Source organism: Melanotaenia boesemani, chromosome 12 (genome assembly GCF_017639745.1).
Source record: "Melanotaenia boesemani isolate fMelBoe1 chromosome 12, fMelBoe1.pri, whole genome shotgun sequence".
Classification (NCBI taxonomy): domain Eukaryota; kingdom Metazoa; phylum Chordata; class Actinopteri; order Atheriniformes; family Melanotaeniidae; genus Melanotaenia; species Melanotaenia boesemani.
The window spans coordinates 35,771,111-35,780,531 of record NC_055693.1 but is presented as its reverse complement, the minus strand read 5'-3'; the positions used below and the strand labels follow the sequence as shown (position 1 = coordinate 35,780,531).

Genomic DNA, 9,421 nt, shown 5'->3' with positions numbered 1-9,421 from the left:
TAGCTTCGCCCTGATCTGATTATTCTGGAAAGACAAACATGTAAAAAACAGCACGGAGTTCATTCCTGCACTGATCTGACCACTCTGATGGGAAACACCTGTCTGACGGTCTACTTCTGTGGGTCCAAACCATTTCTAACTGAATCCTGACTTGTTTTATACTTTATAAATCCCAAAGCTGGGAAATTCTTTCTCTGCATTTAAACCCATCTGAGCTGCTAGCAGGGTGCGGCCGAGATTCCAGCGCCAGGTTTGAGGGCCTTGATCAGGGGCCCACAATTGCCAGCCTGGGGACTTGAACCCAACTTCTCAGACCCAAGCCTCTGTAACCACTAGGCTACCACTGCCCCTTGCAGTAAATCCTGGTTCAATCCTGCCTGAATCTTGGTTCAATCCTGGCTGAATCCTGTTTAAAAAACCTGGTTGAATCTTGACTAGATCCTGAATAAATCCTAACTTAATAATGACTGAATGCTTGTTGAATCCTGACTGGATCCTGGCTGAATCCTGACTGAAGCCAGGCTGTTTGCTGAATAAATCCTGACTTAATAATGACTGAATGCTTGTTGAATCCTGACTTAATCCTGAATAAAATCCTGACTTAATAATGACTGAATGCTTGTTGAATACTGACTGGATCCTGATAAAATCCTGACTTAATAATGACTGAATGCTTGTTGAATACTGACTGGATCCTGGTTGAATCCTGACTTAATCCTTGTTGAATTCTAGTTTAAATCTGGCTGAATCCTTGACCAATCCTGGTTCAATCATGACTATATCGTGGTTGAATCCTGGTTGAAATCCTGACTGAATCTTGGCTGAATCTTGACTGAATCCTTATTGAATCCTGACTGAATCCTTACTAGAATCCAGACCGAATCATGGTTGAATCCTGGTTGAATAATTACTGACTCCTGATAGAATCCAGACTGAATCCTTAATGAATCCTGACTGAATCCAGACCGAATCCAGACCGAATCATGGTTGAATAGTTTACTGATTCTGACAGAATCCTGACTGAATCCTGTTTGAATCCTTACTGAATCTTAGTGGAATCCTGACCAAATCCTTACTGAATCCTGACTGAATCCTGGTTGAATTCTAGTTTAATTCTGACTGAATCCTGGATCAATTGTGATCCTGACTGAATCCAGACTGAATCATGGTTGAATCCTGGTTGAATACTTACTGAATCCTAGTTGAATCCTGACCAAATCCTGACTGAATCCAGACTGAATCTTGACTGAATCATGACTACATTTCTTGATTGAATCCTGGTTGAATTCTTACTGAATCCTGACTGAATCTGGGTTGAATCCTAGTTTAAATTCTGACTGAATCCTGGATCAATCCTTGTTCAATCATGACTATATCTTGGTTGAAATCCTTAATGAATCCTAACTGAATCCTTACTGAAATCCTGGTTGAATACCTTCTGAATCCTGGCTGAATCTTGACTGAATCATTGTTCAGTCCTGATTGAATCCTGACTGAATCCTTGTTCAATCCCGATTGAATCCTGAATGAATCCTGGCTGCATGCTAGCTGAATCTTGACTGAATCCTGATCGAATACTGACTTAATCCTGACTGAAATCATAGCCAAATCCTAACTGAATCCTGGTTCAGTCCTGGCTGAATCCTGACAGACTCTTCATTCAATCAGGTCTGAACCCTGAGTGAATCTTGACTGAATCATGACTGAATTTTGACTGAATCCTGGTTGAATTCTGACCAAATCCTGGATCAGTCCTGGTTCAATCATGAATATATCTCCATTGAATCCAGACTGAATCCTGGTTGAATACTTACTGAATCCTGACTGAATCCTGGTTGAATTCTTACTGAATCCTGGATTAATCCTGGCTGAATACTTACTATATCTTGGTTGAATCCTGGCTGAATCCTGACTGAATTCTGTTTCAATACTGACTGAATTATGATTCAGTCTTTGCTGAATCCTGAGTGAATCCTGGATGAATCATGACTGAATCCTGGTTCAGTCCTGACTGAATCCTGGCTGAATCCTAGTGGAATCGTCACTGAAGCGTAGCTGAAGTCTGGCTGATTCCTGACTAAATCCTGACTGCACACTGCCGGAAAATTGGTTCAATCCTGGCTGAATCATGGCTGGATCCTAGTTGAATCCTGACTTAATCCTGACTGAATCAAGGTTCAAAGCTGGCGGATTCCTGACTAAATCCTGACTCGATCTTTGCTGATTCCTGACTGAATCTTGACTCGATCCTCGTTGAATCCTGAATGAATCCTGACCTAATCCTGACTGAATCATGGTTCAAACCTGGTTGAATCCTGACTGAATCCTGGCTAAATCTTGACTGAATTCTGGTTGAATCTGGACTGAATCCGAGCTGAATCAGAATTTTATGTATTTATTTATTTATTTACTCACAGCTTATTTTTACAGGAGCACGAGGATTTTGGGGGCTTTCCTATTTCGCAAAACTCAACATAGAAAAAACAACAATAATTTGATTAATATGTGAACCAACAGAACTAAGCAAGACATCAGAGAAACAAACAGCTGCTCATTTACATAATTTCTTCCAGCTTCTTTCTGTCTTCATGAGGATGTGAAGCTGAAAACGTCAAACAGGGTGATTTTCCTAATTTCTCTGTTTCCAACGTCACAGCTGGAAAAAATAAAATGGCTTCCTGTTGTGTAAAAGCGATAGATAAGATTAGTCTTTATGTAAAAAACCTTGTTCTGTTCAGAGCATTTAATCAGAGGAACATGAGAGGATAATTTATTTCTTTATTTATAAAGTCAATAATATGATGGACCATTGTCTTCTAGAAATGAATCAAATATTTTATATGTTAAATGTTTTTACTTTACAAACTTTTCCTGAACATTTTGTACCACTCAATGAAAAGAAGCAAACCCTTCTTCCACATTTCCCTTATAACTAAACAAATAGAAACGTCTGAAACAAATTAGATTTAATTCCTTGATCAAGGCAAACTTTGTTGATAAAAGATTGAAATCTGCTTTTTTAACTGAGCCTTAAAGATGATGTCTGTCTGAAGAAATCTGCTGGACCTACGTGGCAGTTTGTGATGTGTGTCAGGAGGTTTCTGTCATATAACAAAGGTGTTGCAGCAGGAGTCTGTGTGTGTGTCTCCTGAACAACAATAAACCTGCATCATGTTGGGAAATTACATCGGATCATATTTGTACCTGATGAAAGGATGCACGCTGTTCACAGGAGACGTGGAACCAGGAACGAAAACCTCAATCAGAACCAGAACCACTTAGGAAAACCTCCATCAAGATCGAAACCAGGAAGGAAAACCTTCATCAGAACCAGAACCAGAACCCGAAGGAAAACCTCCATCAAGATCGAAACAGGGAAGGAAAATCTCCATCAGAACCAGAAACCAGGAAGGAAAACCTCCATCAGAACCAGAATTTGAGCCAGGAAGGAAAAACCTCCATCAAGACGAGAACCAGGATGAAAAACCTCTATCAAAACCAGAACCAGGAAGGAAGACCTCCATCAGGACCAGAACCAGGAAGGAAAACCCCCATCAGGACCGAAACCAGGAAGAAAAACCTCCATCAGAACTAGAACCAGGAAGGTACTCCTCCATCAGAACCAGAACCAGGAAGGAAGACCTCCATCAGGACCAGAACCAGGACGGAAAACCCCCATCAGGACCGAAAACCAGGAAGAAAAACCTCCATCAGAACTAGAAACCAGGGAAGGTAAACCTTCATCAGAACCAGAACCAGGAAGGAAGACCTCCATCAGGACCAGAACCAGGACGGAAAACCCCCATCAGGACCGAAACCAGGAAGAAAAACCTCCATCAGAACTAGAACCAGGAAGAAAAAACCTCCATCAGAAACTAGAACCAGGAAGGTAAACCTTCATCAGAACCAGAACCAGGAAGGAAGACCTCCATCAGGACCAGAACCAGGAAGAAAAAACCTCCATCAGAACTAGAACCAGGAAGAAAAAACCTCCATCAGAACTAGAACCAGGACGGTAAAACCTTCATCAGAACGAAAACCAAGAAGGAAAACTTCCATCAACGCCAGAACCAGTACAAGGAAGGAAAGCCTCCATCAGAACTGGGAAGGAAAACCTTCATCAGAACCAGGAAGGAAAACACCCATCTAAACCGAAAACAGGAAGGAAAACCTCCATCAGAACCAGAACCAGGAAGGAAAACCTCCATCAGAACCAGAAGCAGAACCAGGAAGGAAAACATCCATCAGGACCAGAACCAGGAAAGAAAATCTCCATCAGAACCAGAACCAGGAAGGAAAACCTCCATCAGAACCAGAAGCAGAACCAGGAAGGAAGACCTCCATCAGGACCAGAACCAGGACGGAAAACCCCCATCAGGACCGAAACCAGGAAGAAAAACCTCCATCAGAACTAGAACCAGGAAGAAAAACCTCCATCAGAACTAGAACCAGGAAGGTAAACCTTCATCAGAACCAGAACCAGGAAGGAAGACCTCCATCAGGACCAGAACCAGGAAGAAAAACCTCCATCAGAACTAGAACCAGGAAGAAAAACCTCCATCAGAACTAGAACCAGGACGGTAAACCTTCATCAGAACGAAAACCAAGAAGGAAAACTTCCATCAACGCCAGAACCAGTACAAGGAAGGAAAGCCTCCATCAGAACTGGGAAGGAAAACCTTCATCAGAACCAGGAAGGAAAACACCCATCTAAACCGAAAACAGGAAGGAAAACCTCCATCAGAACCAGAACCAGGAAGGAAAACCTCCATCAGAACCAGAAGCAGAACCAGGAAGGAAAACCTCCATCAGGACCAGAACCAGGAAAGAAAATCTCCATCAGAACCAGAACCAGGAAGGAAAACCTCCATCAGAACCAGAAGCAGAACCAGGAAGGAAAACCTCCATCAGGACCAGAACCAGGAAAGAAAATCTCCATCAGAACCAGAACCAGGAAGGAAAAGCTCCATCAAGACGAGAACCAGGAAGGAAAACCTCCATCAAAACCAGAACCAGGAAGGAAGACCTCCATCAGGACCAGAACCAGGAAGGAAAACCCCCATCAGGACCGTAACCAGGAAGAAAAACCTCCATCAGAACTAGAACCAGGAAGGTAAACCTCCATCAGAACCAGAACCAGGAAGGAAGACCTTCTGCCAAACTGGGAGCTGGTTCTACAAAGGGGGATTTAGCAACTAAAGGTTCTGCCTCCCGTTCTACTTGTAGAAGCTCCTGTAAGCCTGCAGTCTGACACTGAAGCTGTGATGGAAAAATCATTCAAGCCGATAAAGAGAAGATAAACTGGAGGAAAATGATCTCTGGTCCTCTTCAGAACTCTCCATGCAGCATCTTGGGAGGAACAGATCCATGGACCAGTTTTCCTGCATCACTCCGAGATAGGATGCTGCTCATTCTGGGAATATTACGTTGCTGGAAGAAGGTGGTCCTAGAAACCTGTTTTATATGTGAGTCCAAGGACAGATCCTGGTCCAGAATAACTCCATGTTTCCTCACTGTAGTACTGGAAGCCAAGGTAAAAACCATCCAGAGTAGTTTCATAGCTACACAGTCTTCCTGAGGTCCTCAGGTCTAAAGACAACAACCTCAGAAAATTCAGTCATCCAGGTCTTCATGTCTTCAAGACGTCTTTGTAATCTAACAGTCTGATTGGTTTGATCAGCTTCATGGATAAGTAGAGCTGAGTATCATCTGTGTAGCAGCAGAACTGTACACTACGCTTCACCGTCTGTTAGAAAGGAATGAACATTCTCCTCAGAGGCGTGTGGGGACAGTTTGAAGAGAAAGTAGATCTCAGCTGATAACGGAGGCGGAGCTAATCCACTTGTGATCAGCTCCAGTAATGAGAGGTAAAAATGAACTACCTCCAGCTCCTGCTGTACCACATCGCGGAGGAATAATGACTTACAGAACAAACACAAACAATACTATACATCAGAGATGTTGGGAACCCAGTGTGATCTGAGAAGCAGCAGATGTGGCCCCCACATGGATGATTCTACTGTAGGTGGAGAGAGGAATACATAATTTCCACTCATCCCTCACCCACAAGCAGTTGTTTACATGCTTTAAGCAAGGCTGAATAGCCACCTTTATTCCACGCCTATTTATCATCCGCCTGATTCCAGCCTGAGTGGGAATATGCTGCTCCTGCAGGGGACCCTCCGGAGCGAGGAGCCACACAGCTGGTCTGTATAAACCGGTCCAGACACTGACGGATTAACTTGCTGCAGGTGCATTTCCAGCGTGTGAGCTCCCACTCAGCAGCAGTTGCTCTTCATCACCAGCATGTCTGGCTGAACGCCTCATAAAAGTGTTAACCATGGAGTCTGTGTTGATATATGGAGGAGCACATCGTCTGTAACAGGTATGGACTTTGATTAGTGGGGAGCTAGACTGTGTAATTAGCCTGCAGCTTTCACACACCTTTTTCTGCGTGACCATGAGACTGTCCCTACTGTTTTCTGTCCGTGTTTGTTCATATTCCACTTCCTGATTACCAAATCACAATCTTTAAGCAAAGGTGAAATGAAACAGCTCATGAAGCCCCATCAGTGTCCGTGGGCCCCACCGGCTCCTGAAGGTGCATGTGCAGGTTTACGGACCTTCTTGGTGGTGAACCTGGAGCCAACAACTCCCAGATGGCAGTCATTACAGCTGCAAGAAACAGATTTTCTTTCAGTTCCCTTTGTCTGTGAACGAAAGGAGAGGTCAGTCATGTGACTGTGTGGCTAATTGCAGACTGGGGGGGTGGGCGGAGCTTAACCTGTTTCTGTCTTCAGCTGAGGACAGTATACAGGCATCTTGACCTGTTGGTCAGGATGAGCCTCTGTGTGATCTCCTACCAGCTCCGAACATCTGGATCAGATGAGACGTTTCTCACCCAAATACAAACTAAAAATACCTCACACACCCCGTCTAACAGGAAAGATCTGCCCTCGCAGGACCATCCGACACTTTTAAAACAAAAAACATTTTCCTGTTTTATATGCAGCGCTTATTTACGGTTTGCTGGTAATGTGTTGCTTTACGGTTTTCCCAGTTTGGTTCCTGAATCTGGATCAGTCTGAGTTAATTGGTTGCATCTGAGCTCACCTGTGCTGGAGTCTGACTCTAAACCAGGTAAAGATTTACATTTTAGTCCGTGTTCTTCTGACAACAACATGAAGAAATACTCCTGCTATTATAATCAGACTTGCACTTTACTGGCAAGAAAAGTTGCACAGATAAGGAATTTGCTTTGGGGTGGAGGTGCTAAAAAACAAAACAAACTAAAACAAACTAAAAAACAAACAAACAAACAAACAAACAAAAAACAATATTTACAAGTATAAAAACAGAATTTAGCATTATGAATATTAATTTAAAGTTTGTAGTTCACTGTAGTGTAGTAATGGAATCTAAGAGGAAAACAAAATAAAATCAGAGTGTGTGAGGATGTAATAATAATAATAATAATAGTAATAATAATAATAATTACTTTTGTCAGTAACTAATACTCTAACACATTACTCATTAAATGAAGATACCCTGTCAGCAGCTAAATGACTACATTTCGGCCCGCAGCTGTTTGCAGATGCAGCACGATCTGGGCAGTGTTGCCAAGTAGAGCTGGTCCACTGCTCCACGTTCACAACAAAAAACTGCTCCTCTCCTCAATCCAAGGTTCAAATACCTGACAGACCCTCCACTCTAGGACCCCTGAACAGACCTCACCAGGGTAAGGTAAGGGGTCTTCTTCTTCTTTTTCTTTTTTTTCTTATAAACATTTGTCCCTGACTACAGTCGAGATGTCCTCTCCTGAAGCTGCTGAAGAGCTTCCATCTCCATTTGCCAACATTTCAGCCATTGCATGTGACCACAGCTAACTTCCCACAATGGAGGCCTGGTAGACAATGCTTGCATCGATTCTCCTTAACGATTTGTTGTCCAGCAGGTTCTTCTAAAGCATCTATGTGATGTGTTCCAACCAGCTTGGTAAATGATGCTGTACCAACATCATCTGTAGAGAGCCACCAGCATCTTGCCTTGAACAATAATGGCAGGCTTGTGATTCCATCAGAGTATAGTGATGGTGGTGAGAGCAGCAGAGTATATAATTCACCTGATTTCATCAAAATAAGCCCCAAATGTGTCTGCTGTCATGAAATAAAAATTAAATTAAAAATGCTTTATTTATGCCAGAGTGGAATTTGTATGTTGTAGTAGTTTTTTTTTATTAATTAAAAAAAAAACAACAAAAATTGATCTAAAGAAGATAATGACTTGAATGATCTCCGGTATCTTTCTGTCTTACTTTGGACTTGACGAGGCCTCACACTAAACTCACTCCATTGTTTCTTCACTGTGTTGTGTAGAGGATGTGGAGAGTCACCCATAATGTTCAGCACCTGGTGCAGCATCTTTACTGGACAGTCAGCTCCAGAGTCATCCCCAGTACAGAACCAGAGTCATCCCTAGTACAGAACCAAAGTTATCCCTAGTACAGAACCAGAGTCATCCCTAGTACAGAACCAGAGTCATCCCCAGTACAGAACCAAAGTTATCCCCAGCACAGAACCAGAGTTATCCCTAGTACAGAACCAGAGTCATCCCTAGCACAGAACCAGAGTCATCCCCAGCACAGAACCAGAGTCATCCCCAGCACAGAACCAGAGTCATCCCCAGCACAGAACCAGAGTCATCCCCAGCACAGAACCAGAGTCATCCCCAGCACAGAACCAGAGTCATCCCCAGTACAGAACCAGAACTAGAGTTATCGCCAGTAATGAAACAGAACCAGAATTACCTCCAGTACAGCACCAGAACAAGAGTTAGCCCTAGTACAGAACCAGAATTATCCCAGCACAGAACCAGGACTAGGTATCCCCAGTAATGAAACAGAACCAAAATTTTGTCCAGTACAGAACCAAAACAAGAGTTATTCTTCATACAGAACCAGAACCAGAATTTTCCCAGCACAGAATCAAAGTCAGAGTCATCCCCAGTACACAAACCAGTTTTTTTCTCCTCCAGGACTCACATATATTATCTTTAAGGTAAGCAGACCCCAGGCCCTCCCAGTGAGGGAGGAAACCAGAACCAGATTCTGAGGCTAACTGCTGGCTGTCATGTTGGTCTGGATCAATGTCGTCTCAGTGAATGTGCTCAGATATTTACCATAGATGTGTGTTTGTCCTTGGCAGTTGCTACAAAGCCGTGTAAGTCATGTGGCATCTGCCAGATGCAGAAGATGGCATATGTGCTGCCATGCTGTTGGTGACAGAGCTGCTGGTGTTACCAGGTGGAAGCTGAGACCTCCGTTCCCACAGGGAGACCTGGGACGTCTTGACTCATGTTTCCACACAAACAAAAGGTGTGTTTAACAAGCCAGTGCTGAGGTTTGCAGAAGCTTCTGTGGTGC

General features: G+C 43.2%; 1 long non-coding RNA gene across 1 annotated transcript in view; it reads right to left on the bottom strand.

The window, feature by feature from the left end:
• LOC121649790 overlaps positions 1-7,560 on the bottom strand; it is a 19,648-nt gene extending 12,088 nt beyond the window's left edge. Inside the window, exon 1 of the long non-coding RNA XR_006012173.1 lies at positions 7,548-7,560. This is a non-coding gene — a long non-coding RNA (uncharacterized LOC121649790). The remainder of the gene's footprint in view (positions 1-7,547) is intronic.
• Positions 7,561-9,421: the final 1,861 nt, after the last annotated feature.